The sequence below is a fragment of the Equus przewalskii genome, chromosome 7 (genome assembly GCF_037783145.1).
Source record: "Equus przewalskii isolate Varuska chromosome 7, EquPr2, whole genome shotgun sequence".
NCBI lineage: Eukaryota > Metazoa > Chordata > Mammalia > Perissodactyla > Equidae > Equus > Equus przewalskii.
The window spans coordinates 27,477,768-27,499,907 of record NC_091837.1 but is presented as its reverse complement, the minus strand read 5'-3'; the positions used below and the strand labels follow the sequence as shown (position 1 = coordinate 27,499,907).

The following is a 22,140-nucleotide window of genomic DNA, read 5'->3' as shown; positions in this document are numbered from 1 at the left end:
TCCCAACTCGGGGCCTTGTTAAACATTGTATTTTTTGGAGCTTTACTGAGGCATAATAGACAAATAAAATTGTATATCCTTAAAGTGTACATTGTGATCATTTGCCATACGTATATTTTGTGGAATTATTACCACGTTCAGGTTAATTAAGTCCATCACGTCCTCATATCGTTATTTCTTTTGTGTGTGTGGTACAAACACTTAAGGTCTACTCTCAGAAAATTACAGGCATGCAACACAGTGTTAACTATGGTCAACATGCTGTACATTGATCCCCAGAGCTGATTCATCTTATCACTGAAGGCTTGTCCCCTCTGACCAATATCTCCTCATTTCCTCCACCCCTGATAACCGCCATTCCACCCTTTCCATGAGTTTGGTTTTTTGGTTTAGATTCCATACATAAATGAGATCATGAAGTATTTGTCTTTCTCTGTCTGGCTAATTTCACTTAGCATCATATCCTCTGGGTTCATCCTCGTTGTTGCATATGGCAGGATTTCCTTACTTTTTCCGGCTGAATAATTTTCCATTGTACATATATACCACATCTTCTTTATTCATCCATCCATCCACAGACACTTAGATTGTTTCCATATCTTGGCTATTGTGAATAATGCTGCAGTGAATGTGGGGGTGCAGATGGGGGAAGACAGAAGACTCCTAATCCTCCATTTTGCTGACGTCGCTTGTTAAACATTTGAGTGTTAAAATGGTTCAAGCACACCTAGAGTTCCATTACAAAGATTGTCCTAATAAGAGAATACTAATTATGTTTTTAAACTATGATTGGCATGGAAGCTTCAGTACATGAGAAAGCCATCCTAGTTCATATTCTATCTCTGATAATGCCACTGCCTAACTTGGCTTACTACTAATGAGTAATGATTTATTTCAAAGAAAACAGATCAAGACTCTCATAGAATGTGAAATTCTATTTGAAGATTCCCAAAAGGACCAACGTGAAGTATTTAATCTAGCTTCACTGTGCTCTTACACACATCTACACCCCAGCCCTGAATCCACACACCTTGTCATATGTGTGTTTGAAGTTGCATTGGAAAGGGATAAACTAAATTAGTTTTTGTTGAGCCAAATGATTTCTGGCATGAATTATGCATCCTCCATGTAAGCTATGAAACCCGAAAGTACAAATAAGTAAATGTCACTTCTGTGCTTTCCTCAAAGAGCACTCTGATTTGAAGCACACTATGGACATAAATACTGCGACTACTCTTTTAAATGTCAAAGAATGCAAAATTTACTCCATACAAATCTCTCTCTCTCACTCTCTGTGATCTCCATGCAATATTCATGAAGATTCGCATTAGTAAATGAGTTTAGAAAATTCTGTAATTTTTGTCCCATGATGTCTAAATGTGAGTAATCAGTTTGGTGGCATGACTTATGCACTAAATTACAACTTATGAGCATTGCAGAAAAAGGTAGTGTGTTCACTCCAACTATAATGGATCGTCAGTACCTACCAAAATAATAATTATCTTAAGCCAGCTTTATACAAGGTGGGACTTCAGTGTAAATTATAAGTCTTTGGTATTTCTTGGAGTAATGGAATGAAAAACCTCCCAGTATTTGAAAGATATTTATCATCATGGGTTTAATAATCAAAACATTGTGCTATGTCTTCTCATTTTTTTCCCTAAGGCGTTTGATGGGTTTGATCTCCATTCCGTTGGGAGGGGAATCTCTGAGAAAATGGGATTAGCGGGCAATACAGCTGGTACACTTAACAGGGCAAATACATTCTGAAAAACTCAGTTGTAGCCATGCATATCCCCAGGAATGAGATGATATGATGTTACAAACCAAGAGATGCCCAGGAACCTGGCTGTGGACAGAGGGTGGTTTTAGCAGGGAAGGCCTTCTCAAGGAATCATATCTACCCGGGCATTTGTAAGCCATGCCCTGGGCACGAGCCTAGAAATTCAACACCATCCTTTGCTCTTCCATCCACTGAGTAACTATGTGAAGGATACAGGCAAGAGTCTGTGGTCAGGGCCAACGAGACGCATAAAACACAATGTTTGCCTTAGTAGCTCTACTACCACTTCTTACAAACCCATCGTTGATCTTGCTTTTCAGCCGTGAGGGAAGGCAGTGGTGGGCAGACTGCGTGTATGTCTGTGTTTTGGGAGAGAGGATATTGGTTCGTGTTTTCTTAATCCTGTGCTTTTCAACGACGACTGTCTGAAGCAATGAAACTCAACAGAGTAAGAATCATTTTGGGTCAGATTCTCTTTCTTGGGATGTTCTTCCCACGTATTTAGGTGCTCAGCATCTCATCTCAAGGCCCAGCGAGTGTAGACACAAAACCCACCCTGGTTCCTGGCTCATTTCTGTTTTCCTGAAGCCCTCCAGCACTATCAGTCTGTACTCCATCATGTAATTCAAGTGTGCGCATTTGTTTGTTCCATGTGGATCTTGTTTTCCCAATGAGGTCATGACTGACTTCAGTGAAGGAGGAACACCTCCTGTACCTCTTGACTTGACTGTCATCACCATCCATGTGGGTATACAGGAGGCGCTAGAACATGGTGTTTGCTGACTGGTCGGAACCTGATACACTCTTCAGACTCACATGCAACTGGCTTTAATAAGTTGAGGAGGATCTGAGAACTCAAGCCTACCCAAAGAGGCAGCACCCTCAGGACTGCGGCCACGCTGGGAGCCAGGACATTCACCTAGGGGTGAGAAGTGGGGTGTGGACAAAGCCCACAACCCCTTCTGACTGTGACCCACCAGGACCCTGTGAGTTCTTTGTGAGCAAAGGGGTTCAGCTAAGCCAAGGTCTGAGTGGGGGGTATATTATTGGTAACAACAATTTGATAGGACAGTTAAAAGCCAGAAAATCAATGACACACATCGTGAAATGTATGGTACAGTGTTTTAGTGTCTGAAATGATTAAAAGCTACAAATTATTAATAGGATAGAAAGTAAAAGCAATCAAAACCATGCGCAGGGTGGCACGGGTTTGCCAGGGTAGCTCCGGGCTCTGGATTTTGGGGAAATAGCTTTGAGCTCAGCATTCGGATTTAGGACGCTGGCTGTGATGAAGTGGTGCCCCTGCGTCTCGGACCGTGAGATGTGGCCCCCTCGCGGCTTGCTCTTCCTGTGTTAACTCTCAAGGATTCTCTTTCCTTCCTTCCTGTCGATAAATAGTGCCCTGTGGACGTTCCTTCCTCCTCTTTATCTTTCTCCCACTCTGGCCTGAATTCTGTCTCCTTTTTGGAGGTGATATTGAATTTATCCTTTGTAGTTTAATTTATATTCAGTGAGAATGATCCTTTTTACTGTATGGTCCTGAGTTTTGACAAATGTAGGTAGCTGTGTAGCCACTACCACAATGAAGAAATAAAGTCCCGTCACTGCCCCCAAATTCCTGAACCTCTCCCCCTGGCAACCACTGATATCTTTTTTGTCCTTAGATTTGGACCTTAGCCAGAAAGTCATATAAATGGAATCATACATATGGAGCCTTTTGAGTCCAGCTTTTTTAAAATATGGAAAAAAGCTCATTTTGGTCTATGTTCTTACGTGTATTCCTTTTTATTGCTGAGTGGGGTTTCATTGTCTGGATATACTGCAGCGTGTCCATTCGGCAGATAAAGAGCGTCTGGGTGGTTTTCAGTCTCGTGTAATTAGGAACAAAGTCACTGTAAATTCTCACCTACAGGTTGTTGTGTGATCACAAATTTTCATCTCTCTGGGGCAAATATCGAAAGTGGGATTGTTAGGTTAGAGGGTAGGTGCGTGTTTGACTTTACAGGACACTGCCACACCATTTTCCAAAGTGGCTGCACTGTTTTGCATACACACCAGCACTTAGTTTGTTAAAAAAGAACAACATTCTAATAGGTGTGCAGTAGGACCTCACTGGGATTTTAAGTTGCTCTTCCCTGAGGACGAATGATGAGGAAGGTTTTCTCGTGAGCTTATCCGGATCTTCTTTAGTAGAGTGTCCAAATAGTTTGCCCATTTTGATCATGAATTTTGCTTTCCTCTTATTGAGTTTGGAGAGTCATAACATACGCTGGATCCAAACTCTTTCTCAAACAGGCTTTTGCAAATATCTTCTCCCAGCTTGTGGCTCGTCTTTTCACTCCTTTAACAGCATCATTCCCAGAACACAACTTTTTATTATGATGAAATGTATTGTTTTTTTTTATTTTATAAATCATGCTTTTGGTGTCTTATCCGTGAAATCTTTACCAAACTCAAGGTCAAAAAGATTATAGGTTTAGATTTTAGATTTGTGTTATTAAAGATTCTAAAATAGAAAATGTTAAAATAAGCTTGTTTTAGTCGCTTTACATTTTATATATTGGGTGCATCCTGCCAACCTTCCATTCTCACCAGAGCTCAGTCATGAGCGTTCTTCTTGGTTAGGGGCACAAAGCAAGTATTTCAGGTGGCAGATAAGTTATAGATCTATTTGTCCATATAGAGTTGGACCCAGCAGCAAACTCAGCATCCTTACCCTCCTAAAGCAATACGTGTAGGACCCCTGCTTCCTTTCCTTTGCTAATGACTTACATCCTTCTGGTGAACTAATATTTAACATCGACCTGAAGCTAAAGTTTCTCTTCAGAATCCCAATAATAGAGTCCTTAAATTTGCAGAACCGTTTATACAGAATGTTCACATATGTATCTAATTTAAAGGAAAATTAGAAAAGAAATTTATGGGGCTGGCCTGGAGGCACAGTGGTTAAGTTTGGCACTCTCTGCTTCGGCACCCTGGGTTTGCAGGTTTGGTTCCCAGGTGAAGACCTACACCACTCATGGGTGGCCACACTGTGGCGGTGACCCACATACAAAATAGAGGAAGACTGGCCACAGATGTTAGCTCAGGGCAGATCTTTCTCACCAAAAAGAAAAACAGAAATTTAAAAATGTATCAGATTTTTAAAACGACTTTTAAAGCGTAGAAGTACTTTGTCCTTCTTTGCAAAGGCTGCCACTGAGTAAAGACAGTAGAAAAATTTATTTTTTCTGGGGCCTCTCCTGCACAAATGCCGCAAGACTTAGACTAGACATGATTGGCACACACTTGTTACACATTCAGTCTCAGGGATGCACTAATAGGGCCGACGGAAACATTTCATACAGTTATTTAAACCAGTATCCAAATACTGCTTGGGGTGTACTGTAAATAACTTTCCAATCTTTTATTTTGCGAATTTCACCATTAGATAGCATTTTATTTTTCTATCACAAACGTTAAGTTGTTAAATATAAACATGCAAATGATGTCCTACTTTTCGTAACCTTGTTTTGGAAATTCTTTCTTTTTAACGTTCCAGGATCTTGGGGAAAAGCCCTTGGTTTGGCACATTTGGATGTGTGTGTGTCTAAAAATAAACAGTATTACTCTTATGATTTGTTCCAATATTTAGAAACATCCATCAGTAACACAAAGAAATAACTAAAAACATCTTTTAAAATAAAGGCATTTGGTCTTGGGCTCTCAGGTGATTCAGTTAAAGAGACATAACACAGGCTGTTTCCAGCTTTCTACTTGTGTCCTGCTGCTTCACCCCCACACACCTCTGGTGGGGACAGGTGGGGTGACAGAGTCCTTCGCTGTCTCAGGTTTCCCTGCGTACTACGCATGGTTTCTGGGCACGTAGCACGGTAGAGTTTTGGAGCTGTATTTATTCCACGGTCTAACCTTGTTATGCTTATTTGTCCCGAGAGTGCACCAGGCCTGTCCTCTTAGTTCTGACATGCATGTATATTTCCATTCCATCACACATCGGGTATTTCAGGGGCTCTCTGGACGCCAAACCCTGGGCTACGGTAATTAGACCCAGATCCCGCCCTCGAGAAACCTGGGGTTGGAGGCTGGACAGCGTGGACGCTCCGTGGTAACTTAGACGCATCTCTTCCTGTGCCTCTGTCCCCTGATCTAGGACAGGGAGTGTGTGCTGTCCATCTTTCTATCCTCGGGGCTCTGTGCAAGGCTCGGCAGACTGCTGGTGCCCAGCGAAAGAAAGGAATGAACCGCATCTCCATTCTTTACAAAATGTGTGACTTGAATAAACTTCATGCAGTCTCTTTGAGCCTGTCATTCCTCGATTAAAAATTAGGGATAATAATGTTGATCTCTTAGGGTTTTGGTGAGGATAGAAGACCATCGTAAATACCAGGACTAGGACCTTGTGGGTGGTATGGTTCCTGTGCCTGGAGGACCCATAATCCCCACCCTGAGAACCCATCCTCCACCTGCAGGAAGGCCATCGGTGATCTATGTGCTTTCTGACATTTCTTCCCATGGATCAATTAAGATTCATTTCACCATCAAATTAGAGGAAACCCAAATAGATTGCAAAATAGCACTGGCTTAGTGGTCGCAGCCCATTGCACAGGTGGGTAAGCAGTTTAAAATGTTCCGGGTGGGATGGTGAATCCTAGCTTAGTACGAAGAGCTGTTTATCTCCCAGGAGATACCTGAAGTCTGGGAATGAACCAGGAAGAGGCAGCTTCTGGCTTCAAAAAAAACCTCCTTTATCTTGAAGTTACAGGGTTTTGTGTGGCGTTGCTTAGGATACTCAAAATATTTCACACCTCACACAGCCTCTGGGTCCCAACGGATTAGAACTGCATCAGCTGATGAGGAGGATGCCTGTCCACAGCAGGACGGCTGCCAGGCGCATGCCAGCAGCATGACACCCTTGGCTGGTGGCTGCTGCAGAAAGGACTAGTGGACAGTATGGTTCTCACCATCTCCCTCGGTGCAGAATCCCTCGGTAAACAATTGTCTATAATGAAGTAAATGCCCTTTGTCATAAACAGACAAACAAGCAGATAACAAGACCCACAACTTGCGTAACTGAGAAGCAGGCTGCTCTAGACGGTTTTGCCAGGTCCAGATTAGATGGTCTCCAGCCCAGTTCCCCGGACAGTGGGGGCTTGGTGCTCTCCCTGCCAGGTTGCCAGTCCGCCTGGGCCCGCGGCCTGCAGCCTCCATCTCCTGCGGCTTTTACTTCAATTTGTGAATCATCTCACTCTCGGTGAGGCTGCCACGGTCCCCAGAATCTCCTGGATTTGGAAATTCAGCTCTTTCCTTAATTCCCACTTTAATTCTCACCTTTCCAAAGTCTTTCTATGTGTCGCAGACTTTGCTGAAGATTTTTGAAGATAGAGAATTGGACCTTTCAGAGCCTCAGGCAGGACTGAATATTTGGCATCCTGATTTTTAAAGGGTCCCGCGGACACTTCTGTACAGCAAGTGGCAGCCCCTCCTTGGCTTGTGGAGCCCTCCCCACAGCCTGGTTCCCTTGTGGACCCCATCCTGAATCCTAATCTAACCGTAACCCTAAAGTACAATCGGTCCCAGATTCCATTTGCAGAGATGGTCGCTTCTGTTCTCTGTGCTGCTCTGAGCCTTGGCTCACGCCTGCTCCTGAGCCTTCACTGTCAGGATCCAGGTTTGGAAATTACTTCTTGCGAGTTCTTATTAAATTCCTAAGCAAAAATGTTATTATTTTTCTCCAGTCTCTGCCCATGGGTGGAGAAGAGAGTTTTCCTTTCTTTTCTTTTTTCCCCCTGGAAATATTTACAAGAAATACAAAATAGACAGACACAAACAGACGACTATTTCCTAAATCAGAGCTCAGCAAACTCTAGCGCACCTGTCGAATCCGGTCACCAGGATGTTTTATAAATAACGTTCTCTTGGACCCAGCAGGCCTGTGGTTGTGAGGTGTACGGCTGTTCTGCTCAAGCTGCGGAGTGGAGTAGGTGCAGCAGAAACGGCCTCGCCTGCAAAGCCTCAAATGTTTATTCTTCAGCCCTTTGCAGAATAAGTCTGTCGACGCTGCTCTAAACTATGCGTCTGAGGATCACTTGGGTTGCTTACCCTGGAAGACCAATGTGTTACAGCTCAAAGAAAAGAGAGGTTTAACCCACTGGCTGAAATTAACTCATTGTGAAATTGTTTTTGTCCAACTCCAGTTTAAATGCTCTAATTTCTTTGACCTACACAAATGCGAAATGTGAAATTCAAGTGCCAGGTAAACCGGGCCTTTCACATCCTAGAATCTCAGGATTTTATTCTTGAAGACATTGCACCACCTCCAGTTCCTACCTCCCCCCACGGCTCATTCAGACTCACCGCCTCAACAGGAATATTCTTCAATTCACTGATCTTTTCCCAACAACTTGCTTAGGAAACAATGCTTTTCTTTCAGAGCTTCTCAGAATTGCATTTGGCCACATCAGCTCTCGGCAGCACAGAGAATGTGTTTACCCATAAATGTGTTTGTAACTACTTTAAAACGATTACTATGGCCTCATTCTCAAATGCCACACTTTCACATTATTTTGCCGTATTTATAATTGCCTGAAAGATTTTTTCGGAGGACTTGCACTTTATTGGGCCAGAAAAAAAAAACTTAGCATGACCTAAATGTCATCTATCACCTTTTGTTGATTTCTGTTGTGAATGCAAAATAGTTGAGTAATTTAAGACCATGCTGAGAAGTGAAATCGAAAGAGAGAAATGGCACAATTGTCACCTTTTCTGTTCTCTAAAAAGATTCAAAGAAACCCAGCTAAACTTGATAATACAAAATAGAAACGGCAAGGGAAAGACGCAAGGCCATATTTTATTCAACAGAAAAATAGATAAGATGGAGACTAACAGAGGAGAGAACCCAATCAGGGTCTATTCTCATGTGGCTGCTCGGAGGCTGGGGGGCGCGGATGGGGACCGGGATGGGTCCTGGGGCAGGAAGCCAGCGCTAAAGATTCTCGGCCTGACGTTGTGTTGCCTGGGCAGTGTGGCTGCAGCCAGGGCACAATGTGAGATGGGGAGCACCCCAGCTTGGGGGCCTCCGGGTCTTCCGGGGGCTGCGGGGTACGGTGTGGGGTCTCGCTTTGACTTCTCTCAGCCTCAGAGAGTGGAGCAGGATTCTGGCTGTTGGCTGCCTGCCCCGCAACATCGAGGAAACGCAGCCGGCATCACCGAGCCTTCCTGTTAAATCCTCGCCTCCAGCAGCGGGCGACTCAACGACCCTGGTCTTTCATCTGCAGAAACGAAACAGAGCTGAAAGTGTCCCCGAGACCACGTGGCTCATGAGACCTGGGATTTTGGGGAGGGGTAAAAAGAAACCCTTTCCGTAGGGGCTGACTTCACCACTCGTGGGGAGCGGGTTGGGTGAAGCTAGAGGGGGGACGGGGGGTCAGTTTGAATCCCACCCCGGCCTCTTACCAGCCTGTGATTTGGGCAAGTTAGTACTTTCTGTGTCTCCGCTCCCTCATGCCCCATTCTGTAGGTGGCTGCGGATTAACTTAAATGGACGGCGTGCACGCCGGTGGGTTGGCGGTCGGCCCCTTCGGAGGCCCCATCGTGACTCTCCCCTAACGTGGGTTTATTGCGCCCAAGCCCGCAGCCCTCCCAGGACAAGGAATGAGCCCCACGAAATGCTTCGGGATTGAGCGGGATTTACACATCGGCCCGAGGGTTAAGGTTTCACATCACACCTTGAGTTAGCAGAGCACCTAAACTTGTCTGTCTTTTCTTTGTATGATGGAATCCAAGACCCCGACCCGCTCTGGGAAATTCTGCTAAAATCTCACACGTTTTCGTAAAATTTACAAGTGTCTTTATAGGTGAAGCTGGAATATTACTACTGAGAGCCAGATTGAGGATCTTGGGAACAAGAGGCTTTTGTGGGTTACAAGGACCCTAAACTCTCTGGGGTGACTCCTGCTGAGTCACTGGGCGTCTCTGTGCTCCAGGCTCTGCCACCTCATATGTCTTCACCATAATCCAAGGAGGCAGGTGCTATTATGCGTCCCTTTCAAGAGGGGATGTGAGATGGAGAGGGAGGGGCGAGGGGTGGGGGAGCTCAGGGCTGCGGCTACAGGCAGAGCTGGGATTCCAACTGGGCTGCCTGCCTCCAGACCTCACACAGGCCCCCGACTGCCCCGTCATCCTGCCTTTCAGAGGGAGACGACCACATGCACAGAGGCATACACGCCACACACATGCCGATACAGAGCACGCACATGCAGCGCACACCGCATGTACATACATGCTTATACTTAGACAGACACACAGAAACTCACACACATGTACAAGCACACACACAGAGGCATCCCCCACACTCCTCTCGGAACACGTGAAGACATCGTATCCATTTTGTGTCCTAATTCACGCCAGGTGGGGTGGGATTGCTTCTGTGTGCAAAACCTTCTTCTCCTGGGCTTAAAGAGATTAAACTGTGAGTCAGGCCTCTCTCACCACGGTGGGCTCTGACCCCTCTTTTATTCTTCAGGTCATGTCACTCTTATGTCACTGTCTGTGCCAGTGAAGCTCTGTAGTCACAGGAGAACACATCTGCCACCTAACACCTTTGAAAGGTGGCAAATCACCTGCCTGTGGCCTCTGTCCGAATTTCCAGTGACAACTGATGATGCTGAGGGGAGTAACAGGAATGCCATTGGGTTCCAGGCACAGGCTAATTCTTTCCACATCTTGTTCTCCAATAGATCTTCTCAGTCCCTGTGCCATAGGTGAGTTAATTAATGCTCAGATGCTAAATATTTGGCCAACCCCACAACTAGTAAGCAGCAGAATCAGGATTTGCAAATAGTCCTGAGTCTGACCCCAAACTTGAGCTCTGCCCCATTCCACAGCCTCTTGGGGGCGGGGGCGGTTTAATCCCTGCCCCAGCCATGTGGCTGGCCTTGGTGACTTGGGGACCTTAGACTGATGTGCGGGTGACATTCTGGGGCTTCCGCCTCTCAATCCTCAGAAGTCACGCAGCTCGCTCTTGGCACACTTGCTTGGAGAACTAAGGAGATATTTCATCTCGAAATAGTAGAGAAGTTCCTTCCCAAAGCTGGAATAGGCCTCGTGAGGTACTGAGCAGACTGTCCCCGGAGGAGAGCAAGGACACACCTGATCAGAGCCTCAGAAGGTGTGTGAGGGGGAAGAGGTGAGAAAGGTCACTTGGCCAGAGTCTCATGTTAGCAAAGGACTTCAGATGAAAACTTCTGCAGTTCAGCAACGTGACGTGGATGCTGCAGTGACTGAGGAAGAAGTCGCTGAGACATCCTCACCGTGTGGCTCATGCCTGGACTTCACCATGTGCAGAGGGCATGCAAGCCACCATTTTGAGGCTTTTGTAAGCATAGCACTGTGTACTTTGTGGAGGTGTGGCCACATGTCAACTTGTTAAATGAAAATATATAAATGTATATCATTTTAAAACCTGTTTTGGAATTCCTTTATTAAGGAAAAAAAATACATTTTCTTGGAACCCTAGAAAGTTGGCAGATGATCCAGCAATTGCTCTTTTTGGCATTTACCCAAAGGAGCTGAAAATGTACGTCCACACAAAAACCTGCACGAGCATGTTTATAGCAGTTTTATTCATAGTTGACAAAACTTGGAAGCAAGCATGACGTCCTTCAGCAGGTGAATGGATAAACAAGCTGTGGTCCATCTAGACAAGGAAATATGACTCAGCGCTAAAAAGAAGTGAGCCATCAAGCCATGGAGGAGCCTTAAATGCATATGACTAAGTGAAAGATGTCAGTCTGAAAAGGCCGCATACTGTATGCCTCCAACTATATGCTTTTCTGAGAAAGGCACAACCGCAGAGACAGTAAGATGAGCGGTTGTCAGGGATTCCGGGGAGGGAGGGATGAACGGGCAGAGCACGGAGGGTTTGGAGGGCAGCGAAATACTCTGTGATCCCATAATGATGGATACTTGTCATTGCACATTCGTCCAAACCCATGGAATGTAGCACGCTACAGTGGACCCTGATGTAAACTACAGATTTGGGTGATGATGACGTGTCAGTGTAGGTTCGTCAGTTAGAACAAATGGACCACGTGGTGGGGGATGGTGATGATGGCGGAGGCGGTGGGGAGGGGGCCAAGGGGTCCACGAGACTCTCTGTACCTGCCCCCAATTTTGCTGTGAATATAAAACTGCTCTAAGAAAATAAAGTCTCAAAAAAAAGATCAGCGAAGGCTGTGCTTCCTGCAGCCTCTGAGAGTCCACGGCTGGATGACCACGTAGTGTGGCTGTGGTGGAGAGGACTCCAACGCTGGATGAGCGGGTGGCCGGCTAATGCCCCTTCCTGGTCTCAGCCATGTGGCCTTGGAGAAGAGCTGATGGTGGAGACAGAAGACGACTGTGCAGATGTTGTCTCCGTCAAAGGATTCTTTGCTACGTCACCCAGAGTGACTTCAGGAATAAGAGGGCTGTGCCTTAGCCTGGCTGCAACGGATGGCAGCAAGTCTTTTGGGCTTCTTGTCCTGATGTGGAATATTTCTTTTATATCTTCCATTACGGAGATGCCCCAAACAAGGCAGGGTAGAACTGACTTGCTAACGCCAAACTACATTAATAGCCCGAATTAGAGCTGCTTTCAGCTTCCCAACATGCAAAGACATGAAAAAGAAAATTTGGTAAAAAGAGAGAAATGCAGTTGTGAACATCTGTTTTGGTTCACTCAAAAACCTCCCCCGCATTCAATTTTCCCCTGAGGACCCAGCCTCCCTCCTTCCCCCGTCTGTCTGGTGGGGATGTGAGGCTGTTCCCCCCAGCCCCCTCCTGGTTCCGGAGCTGTTCACATCTCCCAGGACTTCCTTTCCCATCTGTTCCCTCTCCTGCTCATAGCTCTGAGTCTCGGATGAGCAGAGGCATCAGTCCTGGGTTTCTTGCTGTACCTGTTGACAAGGAGGCCCTCTCTCCAGGGGCCGCTGGGAGCATGGAAGCCGGCAGGGGGCAGGCCCAGAGCTTGTTGAAGCTGCTGGAGAATGGAACCAACCTAGACCAGCACTGCAGAGAGATGGGGAGACAAAAATCTCAGAACTTCATTTCAGCACCTGGTTCTACAGGCCCAGAAGCCAGATCTGTCCCTCATTCCTTTACTTGGGTGTTGAGCCAGTTTAATTGGTAATTAGAAGTCATTTCTTCACTATATTCAACAATCAGGAACATTTTGAGGAAATGTTACTAATAAAAAAGACTCCAAAAGATGAAAATGCATTTCGTAATATTTCTGTGCAAAAGACTTCAGAATCTATTTATACTCGACATCAACCATCTTGGTTATCTGGATTTTTTTAGTTCACAGCAGCTGCTAAGCGAGTTGGAAGGAAAAGCAGCTAGAGGCAGTTCAGGGAGGGTGAAGGGAGGATGGTTAGGAGGAGGCCTTTGAAAAGCAGTAAACACAGAAAAGTGAAAGGCACGACAGGTGGGGATACTCTTCCATCCCACAGGGCTGGAAAGTTCCTCAAAGCAGGCTGTGGGTACTTGCAAAGCTGCTGGTGGATGTACCGGAGATGCGCTGCAAGGGGTAAACTGAGGGATCAGTGGAAGGGGGCCATCTTCATGATTCCTGAGCTTCAGATCCCTTTCCTTTCAGCACGAGCTTGCGAGAGTGGTAGTTAGTGATGTCAGAGCTGGTTTAACGTCAGGCTCTGCTGCCCAGAGCGTGAGCTCCGGGGAGCCGCTGCCCCCACTGCTGTGCCCCCACCCCAGGGCCCTGCATGAAGGGCTCATCAAATATTCAAGCTTTAAAGAAAAATCACTTAAATAACTTTTAGTTTTTTAAAAACTCTAACTGTTTGGAATGCCTTTTTTTTTTTTGCTTAAGATAGCGCATAGTTGAGACATCAGAATGTGTCCTCTTTTTTTCCTTCTTCTTGGGAAAAAGACTGGTGTTGCAGCATTTCATTCAGGAACCGCTTTTCCCAGAAACTCCAAGCCCTGGTCCCAAGTCAAGACTCATGCTTAGAAACCTCATGTAGTCATGAAAGGTGTTATTTTTTTATTCAAGGATTGCTTGTAATGAGCGTAAGAGACAATAAGATTGGGGAGCCATTCCTCCCGCCTCCTGAAATTCTGGGCAATTTTCCCTTGCGTGAGGAATGGGAAATCTGACTTAGGAAAGCCTTAAAAAGCCCGCCAGGGCTTGCCTCAGCCTTTCTGCCCACCTTCAGGAGAAAGCTCCCGTACAGAGTGGTCCCTTCAGTGCCCTTCTCTGTCTGCGGGTTGGCTCTACACGCTCTGAGCAGCTTGGGGGTTCATCACGCCCCTGAGCCTCTTTTTCTGCAGCTCGGGTAACTTCTGCCATCCGGAGGCGACGCTGGAGGGGACGTTGTCTGTGGGGAGTCCTCGGCTCGCTCTGAGATAAGTGACACAGCTGACTGCAGCCAGCAATGAAATACCCTGCTTCCTCCTAAACAGACACTGGTGGAGCTGAACGATGCCCCGAAGGAGAGGGCACCATGGTCACTGTGTGCACACGTGGAAGGTGTGAATTCTCTTCCACTCTGTGCCACCTGACAGCTGCCTCCTGAGGTCCCCTGGTGTGGCTCACAGCATAAGTGGCTGGGCACCTTTCCCACTGAACTTACGTGTAACTGATGGCAGCTCCCTCGGCAAATGGGCCGGGCAGGGGAGCTTAGCTTCAGAGCCCTTGGGACTCACACAGTTCAGGTGTGGGGTCAGGGGGCACAGAGAGAAAAGTCCTTGAGACACTCGTGTTTCCTCTCTGCAATGAGAAGAGAGTTCCAGAGAGACAGTGAAGCAGAATTTAAAAACAAAACAGGCAGATTTACTTCCCAGAGTCCGTCTCCCTTCACGGATGGAAATGGCTGCTCCAGCCTCAAGGTGGTCCCTGTACTCTGTGCGGTAAAACCTCTTTGTTGGTAAAACATAACATAAAATACCGTTTTAACCATTTTTAAGTGTACAGCTCAGTGGCATTAAGTACATTCGCTTTGTTATGTAACCATCAGCACCATCCATCTCTTTCTCCATCTTCCCAGACTGAGGCTCTCTCCCCATCGCCCTTCCCCAGCCCCTGGCACCCACCATTCTACTTCCTGTCTCTGTGAATATGATTCCTCTAGGGACCTCATATAAGTGGAATTGCACCATATTTGTCCTTTTGTGACTGGCTTATTTCACTTAGCATAATGTCCTAAGGTTCATCCAGGTGTAGCATGAGTCAGAATTTCCTTCCTTTTTCAGGCTGAGTCATATTTCATTGTATGTACAAACTACAGTGAACTTTAATTTTTTAAAGCACTTTTAGGTTTACAGAAAAATGGAGCAGATAGTAGAGAGGGTTCTCATACACCACCCCCACCTCCAGTTCCCCCTATTATTAGCATCTTGCATCGGTGTGGGATATTTGTCACAATTGATAAGACAACATTGATACAGTATTAACGGAGGTCCATAGATTACATTAGGGTTCACTCTTTGTGTTGTTCATTCTACAGATTCTACCAAATGCATAACATCACAATCCCACCCTTACAGGATCACACAGAGTAACGTCACTGCCCTGAATCCCCCTGTGCTCCATCGACTCGTCTCTCTTCCCTGTTTCCTCTCAGCCCCTGGCAACTACTACTTTTCAGCATCTCCATAGCTTTGCTTTCTCCAGAATGTCACATAGTTGGAATCAACGGAGCCTTTTCAGCTTGCCTTCTTGTGGTAAACAAGACACATTTAAGGTTCTTACATGTCTATTTGTGACTTGATAACTCATTTGTTTTTATCGCTGAGTAATATTCCATTGTCTGGATGTACCGCACCGTGTTTATCCACAGGATCCATTCTTTTAGGCAACTTTGGCCTCAGTTGGGTTATTAGATGGAGAGGGTCACAGGAGTGGAAGCAGAGACCAACTAAGAGGCCTTCATAGTTGTCCAGGCAAGAGATGACCACGGCTTGTACTGGGAGGTCACAGGGGAGGTAGAAAAAGTGGACAGATCCCAAAGGTATCAAGAGGGAGGCTTTAATGAATGAGTCTTGAATTTAACTGTCCCTTCCGGAAGCAAGAGGACCTCAACTCTCATGCCCACAAATCATGAACATCTTCTCAAAGCAGAAGCTTCTGTCCTGGCACTTGGACAATCGCAACTGACACCAAGCCACCCACGGCAAGGACAGGAAGCCTCAAGGATGCTGTGCCGGAAAGAATACAGCTGTTGGGTTAGCCTGGGTTCCAGGCCAGCTCTGCCACTGTCTCCGTGACCTTCCGTCAATCCTGTCCACATTATGGTTCTTAATCCTGGTTGCAATTAGAATTTGGAGCTTTTGAAAAATTCTGATGTCAGACATATTCCGACCCCGCCCTCACCCCCCCACCCCACCCCAGAATTCTGCTTTTGTCACCAGGTGACTCTTTCAAGAGCAGTTCTGGAGAAAAATGTGAGTCCACAGAACACTGCAATAAGAGTTGTTAGGACTCGGGGAACAAGGAAGGAACTGACTTTATGTTGGTCGGGGGTGGATTGAGGAAAAGGACTTTCTGAATTGAAGTAGAATTCTACGGTACTTTTCCCTTGGACTCTTGTATTGCTAAGTAATAGCAACCAGCGGAGTCAGCTCAAGCAAATTTAATCATAAGGCTGTATTTGGGGGAAACCCAGGGCAGGTGGGCAGCCAGCTTTGGGGATCAGATGAAGGGATTGGCCAAGTATGTCTCTCTTGTTTGCTCGCTCTCTGTGCACAAGGCAGGGGACGGCTGCCCTAAGAGTGGTTGGTCAGCAACGACGCATTCCTCAGTTACTATCCTGAGCAGCCACCAGCTGGGGGGCCCTGACCCCTGATTCTGAACAGTGCTGGAATGAAAGTGATTTGCCCACATCTGCCCTGGGGTTGATAGCAGGATAGGCAGATAATAAAAGTTAAATACATAGGAGGTCAGGTGGCAATAAGTCCAATTGAGGGAAAATAAGAGAAAGAAGGAGAATAAGGCCCTCAGTGATGGGTGGGAGTGGTGTTGAATTTTAAACACAACAGTCAGGGAAAACAATATTTTTTAGTCTAAGTATGTCCTATGCAATATTGAGGGCATACTTATTCTGAAAATAATTCACGGTTAATCTGAAATTCAAATGTAATTGGGTCCTGTACTTTTACTGCTAACCTTGGCAACCCTTTTAATTTTAATCTCCTTGGTCTGGGCCTCACTGAGAACTCTGAGTAAAGATCTGAGAGGCAAATGAAGGAGTCAAGTGGGTGTCTGGGTGAGGAGCATTTGTGAGGAATGCAAAGTCCCTGGGGCAGACTCATGCAGCGTGTTTGAGGAATAGCAAGGAGGCCAGCCGATGGGAGTGAGTTGGAGGTAAAGTCAGAGAGGCCACTCTCAGGGCCTTGGCCTTGACTCTGGTGAGCTGGGGGCTAGTGGAGGGTGTGAGGAGAGCAGGGACACGCCTGACTTTTATGACCCCATTGGGCTGCTGGTTGAGAGTCGAAGCAGCTGGAGCAAGGGCCGCAGCACAGAACTCCTGAAGAGTCTACTGCAGCGACCCAAGACACAGAGGGTGGGGGCCAGGACCTGGGTGTCAGCAGATACAATGCTGAGACATAGCCAGAGCCCACATGCATTTTGATGGTAACATCCAGGACCAGCTACATAATTTGCAAGGCCTAGTGCAAAACAAAAATGCTGGGCCCCATGTTCAAGACAATGAAGAATTTCAAGATGGCACCCTCAAAGCATGAAACCCCTTCTAAGCGAGAGGCTGTTTGTGGCTGCACAGGCCACAGGGCCATGAAGCTGGACCTGGTCGAGGACTGTAGAGTGTGAAAGAGGTTTCTGCCAGATGAATTGCATTTATGGAGTTGGTGTTGACTGAGACAGAGAGCCTGATGGAGCAGGTTTGGTGCGGCGACGCAGATGAGAGACTGGGGAAAAAAGGGGAAAACCCCCTTCTGGCCTTTCTACAGTCCAGATAATTGGAAGTGAGGCATCCCAAAGTGCAGTAATTTTAGTTTTAGTGCCATTCAGCTTCATTTTCCTCATAAATGTCTTTCAAATTGGAGACAAGATATGAGCGTGGGGTGGGAGATGTGTACACAACCCAGAGAATGTTGTTGAAGGAGTGTGTGTGCTGGTTTTCTGGACACGAGGCAATTTTTAAAAATAATATTTTAAAACACCCTAGTAACTAGAATACTATAAACTGATATGAACAATTAAAATTTATAGGTTCAAATAATGCCTGAACTAAAAGGGCAATTTTTCCAAAATAAACTTTATGATTTATAGTAAGCTTTTATGTAAAAAAGTATGCAAATTCCTTTGCATATAAAAATAATTTTAAGGTGAAGTATTAGTTTATAGGAAGCTAGTAATTTTTGTATTTTTTTGGTTTCATTTACATTTTTGTCTTATTTTTAATGCTCTGTTTTAGTAGATTATCTTAGGTTTTCCTACAAATAATTATATGGTCTGAAAATAAGAATAATTTTGCTTTTTCTTAGCCAATATTTATATCTCTTATTTTGTTTCACAGGAAAGTATAAATAGGAAAAATATTTCCTTCACAATAGCAACACAACTCATGAAATACACAGAAATAAGAGAGTAAATGAGTGTATGAATTATATGAAGAAAACTATGGAACTCTACCAAGGAGTCTTAATGCCTGGTGAGATGTCCATTTTCATGGGGTGATTCAACACCAGGAAGAAGCCTTTTCTCCCCACATCAATCTACAGAGTCAGAGAAACTCTAGTAGGATTCTAATAGGATATTTATTGAATTGTGACAAAGAATTTCAAAAGTTCATTGGGTATGAAATAAAAATGAGATAATCTCAGAAAATTTTAAAGAAGAATAATTGTTAGGAGGGTCAGCCTGACTAGCCACTCCAATAAGAAGTAAGAGTAACTTAAACAGAATGGTACTGATGTGAGCATGGGCAAGACCAGGAGAAGAGCACGGTCGTGACGCAACCCCAAGCACACACTGGAAATGGAACAGGACAGAGACGGCATCACTCGGCAGAAGAGGTAGGTGCTTATTCAGTTATCAACTTACAGAATTAAAAGCTGGCTCCTCACCTCACCCACTTCAAGGACAAATCAGATTAATTACATTTTCGATTATTAGGAATGAAGCTGTTGGTATAGAAAAAGCAGTGAGCAAGACTTTTCTGAACAAGTCAAGAAATCTAGAATCCTGTGGGTAAAACAATGCGGAAATAACCTAACCGGAAGCCCCATGACAAGGGAGCCCAAGGGGAGCGTCTGAGAGGTCAGACCCTGGTAGACCGGGGCAGAGGATGGGTCAGGTGATGGGGAGGGGGCACGAGAATGGCCAGCCCACTGGACAGGCTTGTATTTCAGGGGCAGTGGGGTTGGGCTGAGGACCTGCTCACACCTTCATATCGCCATGTGCAATACTCACCTTCCGTCGTGTAGGAAACTTGGGAGCGCATCTTCCTCACCTGAAAGATGGAGGCAGCTATTCCTGCTTTGTTCATCGTGCTGGTCTTTTCAGTATTGTTTGAGTTAATGGATGTGAAAACTCTATACACACTGTAAAGGACTGTGGCTCCCATTGTCCTCATGGAGGGACCATCTTCACCTGGATTCAAGTCAGTCAGAGACAGAGATTAATAAATTGCACCACCCACTGATTTTACATTTCAACTTTCTTACATGTGTCTTAACGAGTTGATTTAACTTTGAAAATTTAAACTTATTTGCTACAAGTAAATATATACACGTGTATTACACACACCAGGGAAGGAAGAGCTTTTTCAATCATGTCTGGCCCGTTTCCTGGGAGCGATCTTGGTTTCCCTACGTAGGCTGACTCTACATCCTTAACCACCACTTCTCCAGCCCCAGGGAAGCCGCACTGAAATCAGCCCAGCACACGTGGAATGATTTCTGTGCTTGGCCCCGAGATGATGCGGTGTGGGAGGGCAGAGTTAGGAAACATCTCTGTCATAAATAAGTGTGTGGTCTGTGTGCAGACACCAAACCTACTGTGAAATATTAAGCAAGGCATGTCTCTTTCTACACTTTCTTGTACGTGTTGCCCTCTTCCAACCCAACCAGCTAGGACACTGGCTTACTGCCCCAAAGTGTAACAGGTACAGAAATAAATCAAATAGAAAGCAGACAAATCAAGGCCCAGCTCAGCTTTGGAGCCTCCTGGTATCACTGCCTGTGTGGTCAGCTGCCACATGGTACCAGGGATTTGTCTGTGTGACCAACAGTGTACAGCAGAAGTGACGGGCGTCCTGGCCGAGATTAGCTTATTCAAGATGTCGATCTCAGTTGCTTTCTGGCTCTCCCATCACTCGTTCTGGAGAGGCCGCTGCCATGACACCAGAGCAGGCTTATGAAGAGGCCCAGATTGTGAGCGACTGAGGCCTCCTGCCAACAGCCACGTGAGTGAGATCAGAAGCGAGTCCTCTGGCCCCAGTGAAGCCTTCCAATGACAGCAGCCCAACCAGCAGCCTGCAAGAGATTCTCTGCCAGAACCTCCCAGACAAGCTGCTCCCAGATTCTTGACCTGACAAACTGTGTTGTTTCGAGTTAAGTTTTGGGGTAATGTATTATACAGTGATAGATAAATAATATGGTCACATCAATAAATCTGCCAACTTCCTCTGATTGTTCATAAAAATTCAGCTTTCATCTTATTCGTTCCTTTATGGGCATACTTCTATCACTGAATTTGCATTATCAAATGTTGACTTGATCATCTCCCCGCATTCACTGTGGGATCTACGAGGGCAGAGGTCAATGCTTTATTTTCGTTTCTGAATCAGCCAGCTCTTTGGCACTCCATATGTAGTTCTTGAGTGAAATAAATGGAAAAGAATGTGAGTGTAGAGAAAGAACCACCGAGAGTGTCAGGCACCGTGAGTTGCTGGAGTGGACTGTGTGTCCTTTCAAACTCTGCTTAGAGCAGACTAGGCCCTGGATTTAAAACAAGATTGAAAGGCATTTACAGTATTCTGAAAATCCCACTCTCTTACTTGGAAGGTAAAGAGTAGCTTGTTCCGACATAACGTGGTGGAGTGGCGCAGATCCTTTAGGTTCACTTCCAGAGGAAGGGAGATAACGCCACGCTCAGTGGTTACAATTCCCCATTTTAAGAGTTTGCATAGCAAGCAAATAAAATTCAGTCCTTTGGAAGGACGTCCTCCAGAGCAAAGAGCAGAAGCCGTTTTGTCCCCACAATTACAGCTACAATGAGAAATGGGGTTTGGTTTTTTACAAAAGGAACTCCATTGTGGTCGGGGTCATGAAGGAAGTGGCCGTGAGCAGTCTGCAATCACCGGATTATTTGTGAACCGAGGGTCGCTATACCTTTGTTGTGAAAACAGTCTTTTCTACCCCTGAACATAAAATCCTCTTCACCCCGCCCCGTGTTCCAGCGTGATTCCACAGGCGCCTTTGTCCGGTGGAGAGGAGGCACGTTGATTTAACAGGCCAGAGACCAGGTGCATAATTCAGCCTTTATTCTGTCCATTTATTGCTACTTTTACAGCTGTCACCACACTTAGAAATCGTAAAAGGAGAAAGAGCTCTCTCGGTCTCCTAGTCACTATCTGAGAAAGGTTTTGTGAGTATTGGAGCTGCAGTTTTCTCCTTGAACCGTTTCCAGACATCCTGGAATGCAGAGTCCACCAGCTGCGTTCGCAGACGATGGGGAGATGAGGAAAGCGGGGCTAACTCTTTGGGTTTCTGGGACGACCTGAACAAATTCTGGAAGAAAAATAAGCTAAAGGAAACAGCTATGAGATTTGGATCACAGCAGCGGGCGGCGTGGGGCCGAGTGTTGTCTGGGCTCCCTCACCTGCGCATGCGTGCCTGGGGCGGTCCAGGGCATCCAGAAGCCCGAGAGGGCAGCGGGGCCGCGACCTGGGCTCAGATTGGGGGCCCCTGGATGCCCAGTGGGAGGCTGGTGTGCCCTTTGGTTCCTGGAACCCAGTTCTGTGACATCGGTGTAAAGATTGAACCTTGTCAGTAAATTATTACCAAACGAAAACATACCCGTGGACATTTCAATAAAGCACAGTAGGGAGTTGCAGAGTTCTTCCAAGTTTGGAATCGCTGGTTTTGAATACTGCTGCAGCATTGCAAAGCCAATATCCACAGTCTTACATATAGACACTAAGTGTAAAGACCATTGCATTCAATGGAAAATAAAGCTATTTTCATATGATGCTCCCAACGACTCAATTATCAACAAGAGATCATTTAAAATTGTGTTTCTTTTAGCAGAAGATAGAGCATACATCATGTTTTGAATTGTGAACAAATCAGGAAGCCACTTTCAGTTTCTTGTAAGATCTCCCTAAGTTATGAATGTCTGA

At 45.7% G+C, this 22,140-nt stretch overlaps 1 long non-coding RNA gene across 1 annotated transcript; it reads left to right on the top strand.

The window, feature by feature from the left end:
- Window positions 1-16,154: 16,154 nt before the first annotated feature.
- LOC139084482 (uncharacterized) lies at window positions 16,155-19,546 on the top strand. The gene is made up of 4 exons (XR_011541891.1): window positions 16,155-16,219; window positions 18,313-18,811; window positions 18,912-19,055; window positions 19,223-19,546. It is a non-coding gene; the product is annotated as an uncharacterized lncRNA (long non-coding RNA).
- Window positions 19,547-22,140: the final 2,594 nt, after the last annotated feature.